At 41.8% G+C, this 22,414-nt stretch overlaps 1 protein-coding gene across 1 annotated transcript in view; it reads right to left on the bottom strand.

The window, feature by feature from the left end:
* LOC119804089 (zinc finger protein 431-like) overlaps window positions 1-22,414 on the bottom strand; it is a 47,456-nt gene that overhangs the window by 4,175 nt on the left and 20,867 nt on the right. The window lies entirely within an intron of this gene.

Raw genomic sequence — 22,414 nt, 5'->3', positions numbered from 1 at the left:
TTCATGTTTAAAATAATTATGAATGGACAGATGAAAACATTAGCAATATAAATGTTGGGCATAACTAATTAACACAGGTCTGGAAATATGGCTGAGTACTACTGAGCTCTTCCTGGTCTTCCAAAGAGGTGGGCAAAATTGCCAGTACTTACATGGGGATCACAACTATTAATTATTTCAAGTTCAGGATTTTTGAGATGCTTTGATCACTCTGATTACCAGGTACCCATATGTTGCATATCCATGCAGACACATAAAATACTCATATTGAGTAAAAACACTCAAAGCAAGCATAACAAGCAGGAAGAAGTTCATGCACCTGCAATTCAATGACTCAGAATGCTCAGGCAGTATTAATGTCATGAATACACGGCATCCTGGGAATCAGAGTGAAACCCTCTGTCAAATTTAAAAGTCAAGATATGTGTGAAGCTGAGCACAGCAGCATGTGCTTGACATGTAAAAAGCCTACATTCCAGGGTCACCACCCAACAACATAAAAACAAATAAAGCCATGAATGAAGTCCCCCTCTCACTTTACGTTGAGGAATTTGGAGCCACGCAGCAAAGGTTACTCAGACAAGCAAACAAAACAATTAAAACTGCAGGCTACCAAACTCCTTAGCACTGAACAGCAACTGTTTCTTCTATATCTTATGGGATTTACAGGTCAAGCCTATAATGATGGTAAAAGCATTTCAGTATGAGTGGGAAGTTGGCTGATTAATATCAACCACAACATAGTAGATATAAAGGTCAGGAAATTAGTTAAGGATAGTGACACTCGTCACATACAGGGAGGAATTTCATCTAGAAAGGCCTTTCTTACTAAAGGTTCATAGGAAATTAAAAGAAACACCACCAAGGAGAGAAACTTGTTCAAGTCCATGATCTTTTCTGTGAGCTTGTTCATTCAATGAAGTACACTCTGACCCTGGTCACTATTGGTTCATGGTCAACAATGGAAAAGTGTATTCAGTCACTGCAATGATCCTCATGCAAGGATCCACATCTGCAACTGTCCAAGGCCCAAAGTTTCCTCTTGCACCCAAGACAATCTCTTGACAGTAACATCTTATAAACTCTGAGACAGTAACATCTTATACATTCTGAAAGCAAGTTACATCTTCCCAACATACAATGGCACAAAATGCCATTAACATTCCAGAAGAGAAAAATGGAGACACACTGAGGGAAGATTGGACCAAGGCAAGACTGAAGCAGAGCAGGACAAATGTCAAATCCTGTAGCTCTCTTCTCAGATGTATGGGCTTCAGTTTCAAATGACTTAAATGGCCCTGTCCTTACAACTTCTCATGCATTTCTCTCCCTGGTAACTTCCACTCACTATAAGCAGCTAGGTTTCCATGGAAGTTGTGTCATAACTTAGTTATCTTAACATCTCTGGGCTCAAAATGCCACCCAGTGTGTTGTGAAATACCAGTTCTAAATGTGTTATATTTGTTTATGCTGTCGAACTTTTGATTTAATGACGCAAAGAAGTGCTGCATTCTTTTATGCTGCATTGGTTTAGCTCTGTGAAGTTGTGATACTTTGCCTATCTAAAATTCGTGGCTGATATGAAAAAGAGCTGAGTGACCAATAGCATGGCAAGAAAGCATAGAGAGGGCTGGCAGCCAAAGAGAATAAAAGAAAGGAGAACTCTGGGAGGGAAAGGGGAAGAAGAGGCAAGAAAAGGAGAGGACAACAGGAGACATTCACCTAGCTACACAGCAAACCCTGGAGTAAGAAATAAAGAAGGGAATACAGAATAGAGAAAGATGAAGACCAGAGGGAAAAGGTAGAGAGAAAAATTAAGTTAAAAACAACCTGCCTTGAAAGAAGCCAAAGCAAGCCAACGTCAGACATTTATAAGGAAAAATAAGCCTCCATGTGGGAGATTTATTTGAGAATTGGGTGGCAGGCCGTCAATAGAGAAAAGAGTAAAAGAAACAACCAACACCTGGCTTCAATCCTCAGAGCTTCATGCAATGAACTCTGTCTCCTCATTGGGCTTTTGACTCTGCCAAACATAGATGCCTGCAACAATGATGCACTGTAACTATTAAAAATCCATGATCTTAAATTTTGATTCTTTCTTGTTTCCAAGACCCACACATGATGTGTGACGCTGAGAAGCGTGGTTTCTTAATTGTGAAGGACACTAGCGCGCTTGGACCACAGGTGCAGAAGGTTTTGAAAGAAGTAGCTTCACGAGACTATGAATCACTTTGCTCACGCCTTCCCTAAATTGAAGTTTTCTGTGGCCAGAGTCTTACCCTTAGGGCACCTTGATAAGCTTCCATTCCATAGCATGGGCCTTCTCTATAATGGTGATAAACACCCTGAAAATTCCTGCCTGTTTCAACATTTGACAGCTGTCTGAAACTACCTTCTCATTTTTATTTATTTTTGCTCCAGGTGTTTTTTTCCGCTGTGCACCTGAATGAGTCATCAGTGATAACCTTTGAACAGGTTCAATGTTCCATTGAAGAATGGAATTAGCTCATTGTTTTTGAATTCTGTCTTACTAAATTTTCAGACCATAGGCAGAAGAAAGACTTGAACCAAAATATCACACAAATGACCTCAGAAATCATATTTTTCCCCTGGAGTTTATTTATTTCCAACTGAAATCCTCTTATCTCAATACCCAATTTCTGCGATCGTTCCTAACACTTATTTCATTTTTCCTGCTCCTACACTAACAGCTAATTGTGTTCAGGAGTCTATGATTTTGTACCCTTTGAATGAGATATCACCTTACAAGAGAAATGTCTATTAACAAAGAGACACAAGGAAGCAGATCAACAGTACATAGTACACATGAGAAAATAGAATGAAGAAACACTAACTACTAAAAGGAAAAATAAGATGGACAAACTGCATGTATTAACTCGTCGTATAGTATGAAGGAAAAATAAAAAAGAAAGCAAGGAATCTGAGCACAGTTAGGGCAGATTTGAGCAAGGTAAGACTAAAACTTACTGGGGCAAACAGCAAATCATGTAGGTCTGTCTCGGGCTGTTAGGACTTCATTTTCAAAGGGTCTACATAGTTCTATTCCTGTAAACTTTTATACATGGCTCTCTTTTGCTGCTTCCACTCCCTGTATGCATCTCTCCAGGGCATATGTCTCATAGCTTGGGAATCTCAACAACCTAGCATCTCAACATACAACTGTGGCTTCATCTTCACAGATTCATACGGTGAAATCTCACAGAATCTGCACTGAGTTTCTGACTCTGCAGAACAGATTGGTGCAGCAGTGCTGAGCTGAAACCACAGGAGAAGATCCTGTGACTTAGAGATTGTGCATCGTTTTCATGTCCTCTACAAGTACAACATTGTTCTCCCCACCAAATTTGGCTTCTAACTGGTGGTGGACAATATTGCACTTGAATCAAAGCTGATCGATGCTGGTAGCAATGGCTTTATCAGAGTTGCAGCAGATGGCAATTAAAGTTTGGAAGTCACCCCACCAGATGAATAATTCTCTGATGGAGGGACCCTGTTTCAAGGAAGCCTGATAATGCCATAGACTCAACACACTGTTTGCTTCTGTCTGTAATTTACACGTGTAAAAAAGTTGTGGAATCACCCCATTACAATGGACTTTTATATAAGCTGTACATGTAAAACTCGTGATTACATCTTAATCTCATGGGCACTGACTCTGTGAAGAATCAAAAGATGGATCCTCACTAAATTATCTAATTCTGATCAATAGAAAATATACTGGGATATGCTTCATAACCAGATCTAGTCTTCCACATAGACTGTAATGCACATAGGCCCTGATTTCTATCAATGTCTCAGGCTAACATAGGAGAATGGCGATGTCTCCCAATTCCAGACAGCTACATAAAATTCACATATTTCAGACCTCAATGCAAAATCAAAGTAGACTAACTGCCGCTATAAATTAAATGCACTAGGACAACACCCACAGGTGTGACTGTCAAGCCAAGATCCAGCATAAAGCAAGTTTGGTGCCAGTTCCTCACTTACTAAAAGTCAGGCTGATAACATGAAGACATAACTCCCCACGCCAAGGCACCTGCCTGCACAGCACCAGAGCCTGGCTCACAGCAGTGTGTTGCCATGGTTACTCACTCACAGTCTGTCTGGACATGCAGTGTAAATAAGAGTTTTCTGTTGGGAATATACATAGACATATAACTGTATGGAAAATAAGAGCAGAGAGATTTCATGATGCAGTAATGAGAAAGCTACCAATAGAACATGTGTGCTCCTTTCCTACCCAACAGATAGAAATGTTTAGTTCTAACCAACATTCATGGATTTTATCATTTTATTATTATTAATTTCTTGAAAACCTAAGTACAGTCTTGGAGCTTGTTCCCCAAAGACCACAATAGACCAGAATTACAGAAGGTTCTGTATGGAGTCGCTTCTTTGAATTAGGAATCAGGGTGCCTATGCCTACATAAGTTGAAGGCTTAGACGGATGGAGTCTTACCCTTAGGATACCTCTCTAGGCTTCAAATGCTAAGAAGGGCCTTCTCTTTAATGGTGCTAAACTTCATGGAATTTTCTGCCTCTTCTTCACTACAGGACTGCCCCTTAAACTACCCCATGCTGGTTTTCTCTATTAAACTGAATCTTCATGTCTTTCTGCCCCACTTGTTTCTTTTTCATTGCTGACCTAAATGAGTCAACAGTGATAAACACCCAACATAATAAATTCTTTTCCAAGAAATCAGCCAATTATGTTTTAATTCTCAGGTAACAGAGAAAATAGGAATGCTATGGGGACAAAATATTATACAAATATCCTCAAACTCATTTTTTCATGGATTCTTTTTCCAACTCAAATCCTATGAGCTCAAGCTCCACTGTCAGCACTGATTTCAATCCTCCCACATTCCTAGTCTTACAACAACAGCTAATTAAGGTGCTCCCGGTACACCTTCTATGCCTTTTTCCATCTAAAGTCCTAATATCGTTCACATTCCTCCAAAAGACAACGTTCCCATGTCCTACCCAGCAATAACAAACACTTCTTTCTATCACCTGTTGATCTGACTAGCCTGTTTCCTGCTGTTATTAAATTCTCTCTAACTAAAATCATCTCAGGTAATGAACAGGTTTATTTGACTGATATTACCAGATCACAACCCACAATTGTGTGACCTTAGGGTTGAAACTCAAGCTAGGAATGAAAGTCAAAAACCACAGAGGAACATTGTTACTGACTTTTGCTCTTGCTTAGTCACTGGTCCTAAGCTAGATTTTTTGTCACTTTCTTTTATTTTGGGGAAGAGGTTAAGTGTTTTATTTTCTTTGTGGTTCTTTTGTTTTTCTTTATTTCTGGCTTTCTTTATTTTTTTAAAAAAAAACGAGATATCTTTTTTCATTATACATACTAATCCAAGTTCCCACTCCCTCCCCTCCTCCCATTCCCTCCATATACCCTCCCACCCCCCATCCAATCCTCAGAGAGGGAGAAGTCGAAGGCCCTCCCTACTAATCTAGGCTAAGCAAGGTATCCATCCAAAGACAATAGGTTTCCAAAAACCCAGTACATGCAGTAGGGTTAAATCCTAGTGCCACTGCCAATGGCAGTGCCCTAATTCTGCCGCAGACATGCAACTGTCAACGACATTCAGAGGGACTAGATTGGTCCTATGCTTGTTCTTTCCCAGTAGAACTACATCATATAGCAGAACTTAAGATATGCCCTACATTTGATTATGCAGAGACTGGACAACAAATGATACAGCTATCTCTCCCAGGACTTGACTAATAACACAAATTACTCTTCTCCGGATCCTCTAAATATGTCATCACCCCCAGACTGCAGGAAGTAATGTGGAGTGAGTGATTTTTGGTTATTAAGTGGGTTATGGATATTTGTCATTGATTAGGGTGGTTGGTGTTAAGTTGGGAGCATAGACCCAGCCCCTGGCCTGGGAGTTGCTTTGCTCTGGACTCCAAATCCCAGCATGCCAGGCCCTGACCCCTGGGCGGGGGGTCATGACCTGTCCCATGGGGTATTTAAGGGGCGTCCTAGAGGAAGAACACATGGTTTGGGGGTCTGCATGGGCTCCCTCCTGTCCTGTCTCCCCGCCATGCACTCAGCGACCTGAGAGTGTCATCCTTAATAAAACAATGGGCATTTTAATTTGGTTTGATTTAACCTAATTGGATTTCTTGCGCCAGTGGAGCTGCTCTTATTCTGACTATATGGAGTCCCACCATAAGTCCCACCAAGGGGCCTTAGGTTTTTTCCTGCAGGGTCCAGGCCCCAGGGCCCGGGGTCCGAGGCCACACTGGAAAACTGGCCTTCCCGCACACATGCTCCACCAGACAAGTTGGGCTTGGTGAGTTTCCCTTTTAAACTACCTGAGAGTAAGGTTTCAGGGTGACCCATTCATTTTTTCTGGCTTTTTTTGAAGTCATGGCCGTGCAAAAGGCCTGACCGGCAGTGGCAAAGGCAAAGGCGAGGGTCTCTGCTGAGATGGGATTTGGGTGCCAGAGACGTTCCCTCCCAATTTCTCATGTCCCCCATATGGATTAGACGTATATATTTCGACTGACTCAGTGCCGCCTCTCCAGTGTACGCACCGCGATGGGCCCACGTCAGAGGCATGCCTTTAATTGGGCACTTAAAACCAATCTAACTTAAAGCAAATTACACTCCAAGGCTGCATTTTTCCCCCAAGTATGGTGCTCTCGTCCCGCCTCTTCTGTTTTCTCTCCTCTCATTGGCGACTACGCGCTTTGTCCCGCCCCTACTTCTGTCTCTCTGTTTTCATTGGCACTCCCGCTCTTTGTCCCACCTGGACTTCCGCCCCTCTGTGGCCTCCGGGCAAGGGGACACTGTGCACCCGCCCTGCCCAAAGCTGCATGCCACGCTATACCCATAAAAGCAACGAAGGGGCTGGAGAGATGGCTCAGTGGTTAAGAGCATTGCCTGCTCTCCCAAAGGTCCTGAGTTCAATTCCCAGCAACCACATGGTGGCTCACGACCATCTGTAATGGGGTCTGGCGCCCTCTTCTGCCCTTCAGGCACACACACAGACAAAAATTCTTGTATACATAATAAATAAATAAATATTTTTTTTAAAAAAGCAACAAAGTCCCAACAAAGATGCGGGGCTGCCAGTTCCAAGAGCACACTCACCTAAATGCGGCGCAGCCAGTTTGCGGAGGGACACTTGGCCCCGAAGTGGCACTTTGTGGAGCCGCCCTTTTTCGAGCACATTTGCCCATCAGCTTCTGGGCCGGCCCCTGCCGGGCCCTGCCTTTTCCCACCTGTTTCCCCTGGTCTTGGCGCTGCCCCGCCTTTTCCTATTGACAATAAATCTGCTGACCCACTGTCGTTCCACTCTCTCTTGCCTAGTAAGCTCACACAGGTCTCCAACTCTGTTCTGTTTCTCTGATAAAATACCTTGGCCACAATATGTGTAACTGTGTTTTTGTGTTGTAAATTTTAAATGTTATGTATGTATATGCTTCCAGATTACCACAGCTTTAAAAATTTAGCTTATATATCCAGTTTAAAATACCAGACAATGATCTTTGTTCCCAAGTGCCTTTTACAGACCTGAGACCATGGCATTTTTAAAAAATACGGAGCTTCTAATATGGAAACAAGCCAGTCTCTGCAGCATCCTATGTGTGTCCACTTAGAAGACAAAGATCTACGTTTCCAGGCTTCCTCTGGGTTGCAAAGCACCTACACAAAAGCATAAAAGGCCTCCTTTCTCAGGGAATCAATCGGCTTATCTGTCAAGCCAGGTAAGATGTTCTTCCCCTCACAGGGAAACAAAAAACCTTTGGGCCTCTTGCACTCAACAGCTAATGGCAAAAACTGCTTCTGAGCCTGATGTTCTCCAAGGACCAGGAGAGGATTTGGGATTGCCTGCTGGCCAAAAGCTGTCTCGTGTTTTGTTCATCTATCCCTCCCAGATCTGTCTACGGCATTTGACAGTTCAAGGTGACTCTTCTTTAACAGGGCTGATTCAACCTTCAGAGGTTCAAAGTTCTCAATTTCCTCTAATAGCTTTCTACCAGTTCTCTTACAGGTTCCTAAAAAGTTCCATTGCTACACCAAAATCAAGTCTGGTAAAATCCAAGGTTTTAATTTTCCAGTTCTAAGCATATTTTTCAGGTTACTCCTGGTGCCTACCCAAGACTAACCTACAAAATGCTCCCAGAACATACATAGCTCCTGGGACACCACTGGTCCCAGCTCTCCTGGATCACAGACACCGACCAACTCAAATCTGGTTTCATCTACTCTTGTGTCTCATCCCAGGGGTAGTCATACTACAAAGGTCTAGTAAGAACAGTTTTTTTCTCCTAGACACCTGCCTTCTTACCTCCCACAAAGAAAAATGCCCAGCATCTATAGAATGACAGCTGACAGAATGACTCTCCAGCCACACCACCCGCTAAACTGGATCCACCAACAGCCAGCTCTCCCCTCCCCATGTCGCCCAGTGCCCGCAGGAAGTAGCCAGACTAGAGTCTACGCACCTTTTCCAAAAAGAACCTAAATGTTTGTCATAATTATCACTTCAATTTCCTGTCACCCCTATATCCAAACAGTCTGGAATGTTATGTTGGGAGCGCAGACCCAGCCCCTGGCCTGGGAGTTGCTTTGCTCTGGACTCCAAATCCCAGCATGCCAGGCCCTGACCCCTCCCTAGGGGTGGGGGGAGTCAGGACCAGTCCCACAGGGTATTTAAAGGGCATCCTAGAGGAAGAACACATGGTTTTGGGGTCTGCGTGGGCTCCTCGCTGTACTGTCTCCTTGTCATGCGCTCAGCCACCTGAGACCGTCATCCTTAATAGAACGATGGGCATTTTGATTTGGTTTGATTTGACCTAATGGGATTTCTTGTGCTGGCGGAGCTGCTCTTATTCTTATCAGTTGGTGGCAGGCTGTCCTTGGGAATGGTCAGAATAAAACCAAAACCAAATAGATTGGATTCATGGTTCTTGTTTTGAAAAGAAAAAATGTGGATATCCATATCAATGTAAATTTCTACATGCAGCTGCTTTTTAGAAGTAGATTCAACAATTTGCCTTCTTATCCTATCTTATCTATATCCCCCTAGGGTAATTTCAATAATCTGCCTTTTTATCCTACATTTCTATAGCCCCCTTTTTTATATTATTTGGCCTCTCTGGAACTGGATTTCTATAAAAGGATAATACTGCCTTCTGGATGTTTCAGGACAGCTGTGAAGATGAACAACAAATGCCCAAGCAAATACAAATTCTTGTAGTTAAAGTCGGTGTCTAAAGAGCGTAGGACTCAACTGTCTGCCGTTTATGACACAAGGAGGCCAGAATTCTGGGTTTTAAACTCCTACTAGAATTCTTACCTATTATGACAAAAAGGAACCAAATACCAAACAGACAGAATGCAGTTGGGGTAGTTGGGACTGTCTATGTGTCCCTTTCCCGAGACGACAGATTTCCCTCATGATTCCCCTGGAAATCATGTGGACGATAAGAGGAATTCAGAATGGAGGTGGAGTGAGACGGGGTGACAGCAAAGGCAGGAAAGAAATCAGAAGTTTGTAAGCTTTTTTCAAGTCGATTACCAGTGCAGAAACTATCCCTGGTTTCTTGCGATTCATACAGAAGTTTAAGAGAACACACTAATTCCGACCCATGCAAAATGACATCTGAAGACTCAGTCAGTAAAAACCACCCTCCTTTAATTCAGAATGGATTTCTTTGAATCACTAGTACTACTTTGGACCCGTTTTTCCTATACGGAGGCAGCTGTGAATGTGGTTTTTGCTTTACAACCCATAGCTCTATTTACAAGGTCGGAGCTTCTCTCTGTATACTAAGAGTAGCATCCTGGATATCTTTGCTAAATGACAGATATGAACTGAGTTAACCTTTAGGAGACAGAGGTTTGTGACCTCTGGGTTAGGCACTGTCTTTGCTATGGGAAACTGGCTCCAGCAAAGAGAAAGCATGAGGCTTCAGTAAACACTGCCTGGAAGAACCAGGAGGGACAGTGGATTGAGTACCAACACTGGTTTGGCTAATGAACTCTGCTAATAGAGTTTGTAAAGTAAGGCAATCTGCCTAAGTTTTATCTTGAGATAGTGTGAGAAGCCTTTTGCTATCTTCTAAGTTCAGATTTATTAACCTTGTGATATTACTAGCAGTCCCTTTTTCTAACTGCTAAAGACATTTGTTTTCTTGCAATTAGTGATTTTTGCTATAATCTCCTCTGGAACATATTTCATGATAACTGTTTAGTTACCTATTGACATTAGAACACATCCCCCCACTTAGGGTCTCCATTGACTAACCTGCAGGTCTGGGCAAGATTGTAAAAATTCCTTTGTTCAGACTTAATGCTTGGTGCCCTTTCTATAAAATGTGGGTTCAGAAACCAGCCTTTTGCCACGGCCTAACAAACACCATCTCTGGCTGTGGTCTCAGGTAGCTGATAAGCTTCTGTGCCTCATGGTACCTTTTATTTTTAAGATTGCTTCTAGTTTTCCTTGATTCTGGTTTCTGAAATAAAGTTAGCTTCTGCTTTATTAGACTTTGGTGGTATGTCACTATCTTTGTGTGATCCCCAGACCAAAACACTGTACAATCCAGTTCTCTCTTTTACCAAAACCAGAAAATGGGTTGAGCAAGAAGGGCTGTTTCACCAAAATTTCCAAGATTGTCTTGAAGCCTTCTGATGTTTCTGCTTTGTGAAAACCAGTTTTGATTACTAAAAGGATCTCGTTCGCTTATGATAAAGACAATGATGTCTGTTAGGACTACATAGACACCATTTCATTTCCTACAATTGGTGATTGCCTCTAAGTCTACATCAGAGTGAGGAACTGAAAATTTTATAAAAGAAATTTCAAGATAACAGACTTTTAAAGAATCAGTGTACATGTAAAGCAACTCGCTTTACTCTGACTGCTTTATAAGTCACAAACACGTTTGAAAACAAGGTTATAGCTATTTTTTTGAGAATGTTTGTGTATAAGTGAAAATGCCTTAAAAATGCATATATGTGATATGCAAAAACAGAGGTTGCTGGGCAGTCGTGGTGCATGCATTTAATCCCAGGACTGGGAAGGCAGAAGCAGGGGGATCTTTGTGAGTTCAAGACCAGCCTGGTCTACAAAAGCTAGTTCCAAGACAGGCTCCAAAGCTATAGAGAAACCTTGTCTCGAAAAAACAGTAACAACAACAACAACAACAAAAAAAAAAAACCACAGAGGTTGTCAGATCCCCTAGACTGGGAATAGTAGAGATTTATTAACTGGCCAGCTTGAGTGTAGGTTTGAACTCGGGTCATCCACAAAAAAAAATGTGCTTAGCCACTTGGCAAGATACATAATACCTTTTATGCAATAAGCAAAGTCTTTCTCAGATTAATAAAAACATAAAAACAAAACATAAATAAATAAAGAAGTAAAGAAATGATCTCTGGGAATATGAAGCATCAAAATTAAGATGGTCTGTAAGGTAAATTTCCAGCATTAAATGAATACACTTCATTAACTTATCCAATACTTTATAAGAAAAAAGCTAATCACAAAGTGACATTCACAGTGGAAACACCCAGAATGTTCATTGGGATTATGTATTAATCATATCAACACTTAAGTAGCAAAAACTCAAATGTGAAGATTCCATCAACTGGAACACACAGATATGCCAGAAAATGGAAAGAGGCAGCTATCTAAGATGAAAATCTGTCTCTGCACAGAAACTTCCCAAAAACCCAAAACTGAAACTAATGATGGAAGAAATTTTCTGAATAAGATTGGTGAAGATCCATCATTTTCAAGACATATAATTCAATAATTAGATTATAGTCATAGATTACAGAAAAATAGTATGCAGATACACATAATATGCTTTCTATACTTTCTACAAAGATACATCAATCAAGAATGTGTGTGATGTTTGTGAAAAAATCAAGGTGTTGAAGAGAAAAAGCCAAAAATAAAAGCAGGAACAGTCAACTTTTAATCAAAGACCACAGAAAACTCAGCAAGGGAAAATGCAATCTTGGTCAATGTTACCCAGCTACCTTTGATTTTATGTGTTCAGAAATTAAACAAACACAAGTTGCACAACTTTCACAAAGTTATCTCAAAATGACCCGTAAACTGTTGTTTCTGACCCCCAGTTACGGATATGTCTTCCAAAGACAAAAGCCTCATGATATAGATGCTCTCTTTGCAAATGGAGATCTCTAGCTATGGCTCCCCAGCCTCTTGTGCTTTCTTCTGGTTTCAGATCAATGCAGTCCCACTGATACCCAATCCCAAAACAGACTAGAAAAATGATTTAAACTCTGCTTCCTGCTACATGGGTTATGGAAGAAGATATGGATTGTCCGATATCTACCTGTCTAACACAATGCACACAAAGAAATCTCCTCAGATCAGAAATTCCTTTTGTCCCCTGGAAGTAAGCTTCACTGGATCACACCATTGCAGCTAGTGGCAGCACCATGTTAAAAGCATTCTACTCAACTATTGCTCTACCAGGTCCTACACAATTTGTAATCATTATAACACAAACCTGAAATTGGAATGCAATTCTAATTCTGGAATCTAGACCGTCAGTTTGCTAATCTCTCTTCCCACTGCACAACAAAAGCAGTGCTCATGTGTATCTTGTATCTCTGGACAGAGGTACAATCAGCATCATGGTCCTCCATTTACAGGGTTGCAGAATCTCACCTTTCCCAGTAAATCCATACACAAGGAGGCTCAGAGAACAAGGCCCACTGCCACCATGAACCACATGGACCAACATAACTACAGTCTGGCCTAGGGTCCATCCAAGTCACAACAAAAATGACAGCTCAACAGGCCTGCTCTGAGCACTCTCCACTCATGATGGGATAGCTTGGGATTTTCCTCAACAGTCCCTACAGTAGAGGCAGAAGAGAATCATAGAAATAACCCACAAAATACGTGCCACTAGTACTCCTGGTTGCTAATCCTTCCCAGAATCCCTCGTCGGCTAGGGTCACCCAGCTGGGCCTCATAATCTAAGCAGTACTCCTACACGATGATCAGAGATCAAATGGCTCAGACAGCACAGCCCTTCCAGTTCTGTTATTCCAGTCCAGTAGACAGGGCCCTAGTTTAAAAAATTTGTATTTAATATATAGTATTCCACTCTCCTTTTTTTCCTTTGGAGTTTTTGAGACAGGGTTTCTCCAGAGCCTGTTCTGGAACTAGCTCTTGTAGAACAGGCTGGCCTCAAACTCATAGAGATCTGCCTGGCTCGGCCTCCCGAGTGCTGGTATTAAAGGCGTGCGCCACCACTGCCTGAATTCCACTCTCCTAGAGCACATCTTGCTCCTCATCTAAAGCACAGGGTCCTTTATGTGCACATTCCATTGCACACTCATTTCCCAGTGCAGCCATCCCATTGGCTCAGAGAAGAAAATCCTGCAGACAAACAGCTCTTGTTCATAAAATTAACTACGGTTACTGTGTAACTGGAGTTACAGAAAAGCAGACTGAGAATTAGAAAATAATCAGGATCATGTTAGGGCTTGGAGGCAGCAAAGAAAATTTAAATATGATGTTGTTTTTACTTCAAAAATTGTTTTAAAAAGTTGAAACAGACTTTATGGCCATGTGCTCCAGAGACTAGTGATGTGTATTAGAGCACATTAAAGATTTCTCATATATTTCTCTAAAGATGAACGTCTTAATCCAGAAAAGTAACAGTCCTTTTAGGCAGGGTCACAATGTATCACCCAGATCTTCTATTTTGGATGAACTGTAAATATTGCAATTAGGTTTAAAGATAAGGTCAGTCCCTTTCCCAGATTCTTGATTACCCTGGTCTTTGGACTGCAAAGAATGTTCCACCAGGACAATCCACACGGCATCTACACCTGACGGCCTGATTCCACATAACTAATCTCAACCACTGTTGAAGGAGGAAAGCTCTCACCTTTAGTCCAGCCTCTCCCTTTCTGCACAGTGGCTCCACCAGCTTCAAGCTGGTCAGCGAGCTCAACCTTGCAAAGCTCCCTCTGCTTCTAAGTCCCCAATAAAAGCCAGACAGACACTCATCAACTGCTCTATTTTTCTTTCTCACTCTCTAGTCAAGGCCACACGTGGAAGGAGTTGCAGGACAGCATTCCCTACCCTTGGCAGCGGAGGCAGGATTAGGTGTTCAAAATGATTCTCAATTACATAGCATGAGGCAACCCTAAACTATAGGAGACATTGCTCTACACAGAAATCAATAATCAACATCACTTGAGAGAAAAGAAATGCAATTATTAATGACTTAGAAACATTGGAGAACAGAAGCAAACAGAGACAAGAGCAGCAATACACTAAAAGAAAGTACTTGAAAATGACACCAAAAGTAATTTTTAAAATGATAAAAAAATCACACTTTTAAGATTAAATAAAACTTTCTATATTGACTTTGAAAAAGAGTAGGCCCTTCTATAGGAAAGTGGATGTCATTAATAAGAGATAGATTGATGGTGCATGTAAGCATATGTTGGCTGCTGAGATCTGTAATCTGACACATAGACACAGACAATGACCTGTTTCTCAAATCTTGCTGTGCCACCCAAGATCAATCATATCTGCACAGGATTATTGCCTAATTGCAAATTCAATGCTCAGTGGCTCAAGATAACCTTCCCAATCTGGACACCCACACAATACGGTCTGTGTTCATTCACATGACATTAATTAAAATAAAGCATGCTGGGAAATTACAAATTCACTCCCCCTAACACAATCGGGCCCTTTTTCATAATGGTGACTCCAACAGCTGACTGACTACGCTGTTTCCCCTGAAGTGTATACAATAAACTATTCCTCCTTTTGTGGTCTCAAGACAGAAGGAATGTTCCATATGCAAATCCTTTTCCTGTGACTCCATTGGGTAGTCAACTACATGACTCAAATGCATAATTTTATAACTGTGAGGTGGTACAGTCATTTTTTTCACAGAGTGAAGTTAGATATTTAATTAATGCTTTATGATCGGGAGGGGAAGATGGGGGAAGAACAGAGAGAAAGGCAGAGAGAGGGAGGAGGGGAAAAGTGGGAAGAAGAGAGATAAAGAAGCTGCCTCGGAGAGGGAGGGGGGAAGGGATCTCATACTGGAAGCAGAAGGAAAATCTGCCTGTCTCAGCAGAGGATGGGGGAGGGAGTGGGTGGGGCTTGTCTCTTAAAGGAACAGGACAGGCCATTACATTCCACTGTCTTTTTTTTATAATAAAAGGTGGGAAGTTAGGCACAACAGGTTAACGGAATTGGGATGGTGAATTCTCAAGACTGCTTCCTGCTTTATTTGTGGGCATCGTCTGGGGAGGTTGGGGGACCTGAGAAAGCTTGGGTGCTGGTCACATCCTGGCATAGCTGGTCTCTTTGCTCCTGTCTTTTGTTTGTGGTATGGTAACGTCTGGTGTTTCTTACACCTAATAACTTTTCTCAGACCAACAGATGATGTGGTACCTGAGCTACAGCAAGGTTTGGACCAAGGGACCTGAGAGCAGTCAGGTCTTCCTTTTACTCATTTTTTAAAATTTACCTACTCAACAACCATGCTGCGTTCTTGTTTAGTAAGTGTTTTGTGACCTTGTTGCTCTGGCTTCTGGGTTCTCACTGACTGCAGAAAGAGGCCTTTCCCAGGGATAGCCAGCGCTCCAATTAAAAACAAAGCAGTGTGTGAAAGGAAGACGCCCAATATGTGACAGAGCTCGGGGAGGGAGGTTTTTATTGGAGGAAAGTGAATGGGGAAAGGGGGAAGGGGAGAGGGAAGACCTGCCTTTGGGGGCAGAAGTAGCAGAAAAGAAGGGGTAGGGAGAGAGAGGCAGAGAGACAGAGAGACAAAGAGACAGGCAAAGTATCATCAAGAGAGAGAGAGAAAAAAAAGAGCAGTACAGTAAGTTTTTAAAATAATTTTGAAAGTTTAACGTAGAGGAGAGCAAGGTTATTGTTCTGGACAGCAGCAGACCAAGGCAACCTGAGAAAACATAAGAGAACCTGTTTCAGAAACAATTTTTCTAATAGGATGGAAATGCAGCTGTTCTAGAATTAATATGCCTTTCCATTGAGAAATCACTTCACACATCTAGGAGATTAATAAAGAAAAACCTCTTTAATGATGGTAGACATCAATCTCTAGCTAACGCTCAAAGAGGAGTCAGCTAGACAGATTCCACATTTGCTCTTGTCCTTAAGTGTCCTTTAGGTTCAGGCTCCAGGTTACACTTTGAACAATTGAAATAGAAACAGGCAATTTGCCAGGCTAGACATTTAGGCAGATAGGAGAGTTATGGGGAAAAGATATTCCCAGGATAATTTCTAAAGTACACTGGTCACTGGAATCAGGTCATTCTTCAGTGACAGGGTTCTGAGGTGAAGGTTACAGGAGATGAGAAAGACAGGAAAAGTAAAATGGAAAAAGATAAAAAGTTAGGATGGAGAGGTCTTGCAGATGCCTAGTAAGCTTCCTAACAAAAATAGCATCTTGCCGAGTGGTGGCATACACCTTTAATCTCAGGACTCAGGAGGCTGAGCACTGTGATCTTTTTGAGTTTCAGGACAGCCTAGTCTACAGAGTGAGTTTAAGGCTAGTCACGACAGTCCTACAGAGAAACCCTGTTTCAAAAAATAAAAACAAAAACAAAAGAAAAAAAGGAGGAAAAGGAAGAGGAGGAGGATGAAGGAGGAAGAAGAAACAGGAGGAGGAGGGGGAGGAAGGATGAAGGAGGAGAAAGAGGAGAAGGAGGAAGAAGGAGAAGGAAGAGGAGGAAGAAGGAGGAAGAGGAAGGAGGAAGAGGAGGAGAGGAAGAGGAGGAAGAAGGGGGAAGAAAGAAGAAGAAACGAAGAAGAAAAGGAGGAGGAGGAAGAAAGAGGAAGGAGGAAGGAGGGAGAAAAGAAAAGGAGGAAGAGGAGGAGGAAGAGGAAGAAGAGGAAGAAGAGGAGGAAGAGGAGGAAGAGGAGGAAAAAGAGGAAGAGGAAGAGGTAGAGGGACAAGAAGAAGAAGAAGAAGAAGAAGAAGAAGAAGAAGAAGAAGAAGAAGAAGAAGAAGAAGAAGAAGAAGAAGAAGAAGAAGACGACGATCTTGTATACTACCAGGGAGGGAATGGAAGGAAATGGGAGAATTATAAGAAGTCAATTGAAACTATCAAACACATTTAATAGGAAGCTAGTCAAATAATTAAGGTACAAATTTGGGAGGAGGCTAGTCAAACAATTCTACACAAGGGAAACACAGGGTATCTCAAGAACATTACTAAGTGCACAGTGGCCTTAGAATGATAACCATAGCTCCATGTGGTTGGAAGAGTTGGGTTCGTAGTATCTGAAGCAACCCCTCCACAAAGGAGGCCTTGGCACCAGACCATTACCAGCTCCAAAGCACATTTCTAGTTTTACAGAAGGAGCTCTGTTTTATTATCAGTACCATCAGGTTCTTAGGAAAACTCACAAGGCTTAGGTCCCAGGTTGTTATGCGGTATCCCAAAAATGTCTCTCCTTCCTGCCTGGGACATGAGTGAAAGCCTTGATTGATCAAGTTACTCCTGCACACAACAGTGTTTTACACTTCAAATATATGTCACCTGGTGTCATATTACCCATCTGGCAGAAATGAGCTTTTCTCAAGAAGAAACTGGAACTTGAAGGCACACTAGGCCTTATGGTTGGTTGGGAACCTGTAATGCCTCCTTGGGAAGCTTGTTACAGGCCTGTTTTTTGTTTTTTTGATATGTGAGTGTGCCTGGTGTCTGGTTTTAAATCAGTGGTGGCTTCTTTGTAATGGTTTGGAGCCAAATATCTGGACAATCCAGTTGAACAATGTGTACCCTAGCATCCTAACCTCTAACAGCCCTGATTAAAACACATTTATCTTCTGGGTGTTGTAGGGCTGGTCGTCCCTCAGCTACTCTGTGAGACTTAACTATTTCCAAGGCATTGGAAACTCGTTTATGTCACCAATTCTACTCCTTTACGTTGAGGCTTAGAAGGGCAGCGCTACCCTACAGGTGAGCTGCCTTGATAACGTCCACACATTTAAATATAAATAGAGATTATATGTAAAGGTTACATATAAATTGATCGATATCAAGAAGATACTGGAGAAACTAGGCCTCTTGGAGTTTGGCATATTGAAGTTGACAAGAAAGATGTTTGCACACAGAGCATCCTGCTCCCAATTCTCTAAGCAGATAATACCACAGACCAAAGTCATTCACAGTTCTGTCCCTAGGTCTATGAATCATCAAGGACCGCATGGGACTTCACAGCACAGGGAATATGGCGGCAGGTTCCCACACGGATCCCGGAGCACACACCATACTGTTTCCCCCGCACCTCACCCTCTGCTCCTCCCCATCTGGAGACAGCATTCCCCCGCTCACCATGTTGGGGTTCCCCAGTTCGCCAAAGCTCTCAGTTCATCACCTGCCAGCAGCAGCAACTGCACCACAGCACAGGAAAACAATGGCGTAAGTTCCTTGGCAAAGCCGAGTTTGAGGCGGGTACCCGGAAGAGCCCTGCACTACTTCTGACTGGCCGGCCAACTGCAGGGCCTGATTGGCTAGTGAGGCCTGAGTGACAAGAACACCTACCATAGGGCTACAGTGGACTTAAAGACACAGCACAGTGGTTCCTGGCCATTCCTTCCACCCCAGGCAAAGACATTTTCTAGATCTACAGACATGTGCATTTCAATAGTACTTGCCTGTGGCTACAAAAACAAACACTGTCATCTTCTTGCACTCCATAGAAACTTTCCCTTTTTTCTTCAGGACACAACGTGGCTAGCTAGCTTCTACACCGCACTATATCAGGTGGGTGCAGTGATTTCCTGTCCCACCGGGGAAGGATGCCCAGAATATTAACAGCAAAAGAGAGTTTTAAGGTCACAAAATGAGATGTTTGTTGTGTGGCTTCATGCTGAGGGCAGATGAACTGAAGATACTTTTTACATGGTTTTCACAAATATTTCACACAACAGAAAAGACAAAAGCAGGAAGCAGATCTCCAACAAGATGATTGGTCTTTCCCCCATCGGAAAGCTGGATTGTTATACGGGTTTTATTCCTGAAATTCAAAGCAAGCTCCAGGCAAATGAATAATAATAAAAAGAGTAGTGGAAAAAGAGTAGTGGAAATTTGAATACGTAGAGAATAATGGAGCTAGGAAAAATGTCTTTATGAGCACTATTGTTAGCCAGCACATCTTCCGCCATGGTCAGGTGAATAAAATAAACAACTGCATTATTCAAGATTCTCTACATGAACAGGGCAGGATGAATAAATCTCACTATGTATGTAAAAAGAGGGCTTATTAGAATGTCTCACAAGCTGTGGTCCAGGTTGTCTAGAAATAGCTGCCTACCAACAGAAATTGAAGAATCCAATAGTTTGCTTCTCAGTTTTTGCCTGAGATCAAGTGACAAATTTAGGAGTTTTTCAGCCCATGAGGCTCAATGTCTCAGCTACTTTTAAGTATACACCAAAATTTCAAAAAGTAGGCTCTAATGCTAGGAAAGGAAGGAGTTAGGAAGCCAGAGCTAGAGCAAGAAAGCGAGAGAGAGAGAGAGAGAGAGAGAGAGAGAGAGAGAGAGAGAGAGAGAGAGAGAGAGAGAGAGAGAGAGAGAGATTTTTGTCAATATACTTTTAAAGTGATTGTTGCTACCAGAAGGTGAGATCCTGGTTAAAGTTAGATCATAGTCTTTGTTTGATTCAGATTTTTTTCTTTTGGTGATTTCAAAACAGGATTTATCTGTGTAGTTGTGGAACTCATTCTGTAGGCCAGACTGGTCTCACACTCTGAAAACCCCACTGCCTCTGCCTCTTGTGTGATGGTGTTAAAACTGTGCACTGACACCAAGTAGCTAAAGGTGGGTCCTATCATCTCAAATTATGCAGATTAATGGAGAATTTTCCCATTTCAATCCTTTAAAGTAAAATTTCTCTCAGGTATACCCAATCTTTTGTGCATTACTTAATCCCAGAGGTAGTCAGTGTGACTATCAAAAATAGCCTTCTCAACAGCCAAGACAGAAGAAATGAGAAAAAATAATTGCCCGCAGGAGGCATGAAGTGACTGGGAGTTATTTTCAAAACAGTGTTTTTCGTCAACAAAGGAATCGTGGGAATTTTAATTAGGGAGCTTGAACATGCTCATGTAATGTTCTTCCTTTTCTTAAGCATGCTCAGTTAACAAATCCACTTCTGAACATGATCACAAAACAGAGTTAGGGACATTCTTTCCTCAAAGTCATATAGGAACAAATGTAAATTACAAAAATGATGAAAAGAATTGCCTCCACGGGGGCTGGAGAGATGGTTCAATGGTTAAGAGCATTACCTGCTCTTCCAAAGGTCCTGAGTTCAATTCCCAGCAACCACATGGTGACTCACAACCATCTGCAATGAGCTCTGGTGCCCTCTACTGGCCTTCAGGCATACACACAGACAGAATATTGTATCCATAATAAATAAATAAAAAAGAATTGCCTCCAACATGTTCATATTTTACCATAAGGTGTAGTAGAAAATCAAGTAAATGACACTGTGAAAAGTCGAATATCAATCTTAATGTTTGATCTAAAAGATAACTGTACTATTATCATAATTCTCACACACAGAAAAGAAAGAGAACACAAAACCATAAGACTTCAAGGAAAAGACACCTAACAGCCCTGGATAAACGGTTATGATGCTCTCTATTAATCTCAGAGCAAAGCTGTTTTTGCTCTGAGCAGGGTGACTAGGCAGAAGGCCACAGCTGCTTCCATATAAGACAAGAAGGAGTCCATTTTAACTAGACCTGGCTTGCTGTCTGTCTCAGGGTTGGGACATCACTGTAGAGAATTTCATTCTTTCTTTTTTCTAACTTTAAAAAATATTTAGTTATATGTGTTTTGTTTGCATGTGCCTAAGCACAGTATCTGCAGAAGGCAGAAGAAGGGAGGAGATACCTGGGACTGAAATTAGAACAAATGGTGAATTAACATGCAAGGGCAAGGAATGGAATCAGGGTCTTCTAATCCCAACTAATTTAGATGGGATTTATGTAATGTTAATTGTAAACATTATCTAGCTAGAACCACAAATACTATATTAAATAGATATGGAGAGAGTGGATAACCTTGTTTTGTTCCTGATTTCAGTGGGATTGCTTTGAGTTTTTCTCCATTTAGGTTGATGTTAGCAACTGACTTGCTGTATATTGCCTTTATTGTGTTTAGGTATGTTCCTTATATCCCTGCTTTCCCCAAGACATTTATCATGAAGGGATCTTGTATTTTACTGAAGGGCTTTTCAGCATCTGATGAGATTATCATATGGTTTATTTTTTCTTTAATTTGTTTATATGGTGGTTACATTGACAGATTTTTGTATGTTGAACCATCCCTGCATCTTTGGGATGAAGCTGACTTGATCATGGTGGATGATTTCTCTGATGTGTTCTTGGATTCAGTTTGCCAGTATTTTATTAAGTATTTTTGCATCAATGTTCACGAGGGAGATTGGTCCATAATCCTCTTTCTTAATAAAGTCTTTGTGTGGTTTGGGTATCAGGGTAATCGCAGATTCATGAAAACAGTTTGTCAATTTTCCTTCTTTTTCTGTAATGTGGAACAATTTGAGGAATATTCATATCAGTTCTTTTTGGAAAATCTTGTAGAATTCTGCAGTGAAACCATTTGGCAATGGACTTTTTTGGTTGGGAGACTTTTGATGATTGTTTCTATTTCTTCAGCGGTTCTCCGGGAGAACTTATAGATGTGCTGGTTAGGCACAAGTGTCCTGCCTCCAGCCTCATCCTACAACCGCCAGATCTGGCCTGAGAAAGGCCATGACTGCCACAGTTCCACAGAATGCTCACAAAGGCATTTCCAACAGCTTGGCAGTCGCTGGCCATGCACGTCATATTCTTCCACCTGTGTGCTTAATGCCAGGTTTTAAATTCCCTATTCCGGGTAGCCTCTGTGCACCCTTGAGTTAGTTCCCAGTGCTAGACAGTGTCACAGCTGCACGTGAACGTGTGCTCATGCTCTAAGTTGCCTGGTCTCGCCTGCTGGACCTTGCTCACATCCCAGGTCCTGGTCCCACTGCTCTGAGTACAGCTGTGCTTTCTTACTGAATTTGCTCATTTGGTAGACGATTCCCAAAGCAGAATCTGCTGTGGACTGGGAGGGAAGTGGGAGGAGGGGAAGAGGTGGAATTTTTGATGGGTATTATTTATAAAGTAATAAAAGAAGAAATGTGTGGAAAAATTATCAATCCACATTATTTCTTTGTAGCTTATTTGAATTCAGTAAGTGTTTTTAATATTTATTTTATTTTATTTATTTTTTTATTAAAAATTTCTGCCTCCTCCCCGCCTCCCATTTACCTCCCCCTCCCCCCCACTCCTCCTTCCTCTCCTGT

The sequence above is a fragment of the Arvicola amphibius genome, chromosome 18, assembly GCF_903992535.2.
Source record: "Arvicola amphibius chromosome 18, mArvAmp1.2, whole genome shotgun sequence".
NCBI lineage: Eukaryota > Metazoa > Chordata > Mammalia > Rodentia > Cricetidae > Arvicola > Arvicola amphibius.
Note: the sequence above shows the minus strand (reverse complement) of the source record. Positions and strands in the feature narration are given on the sequence as shown.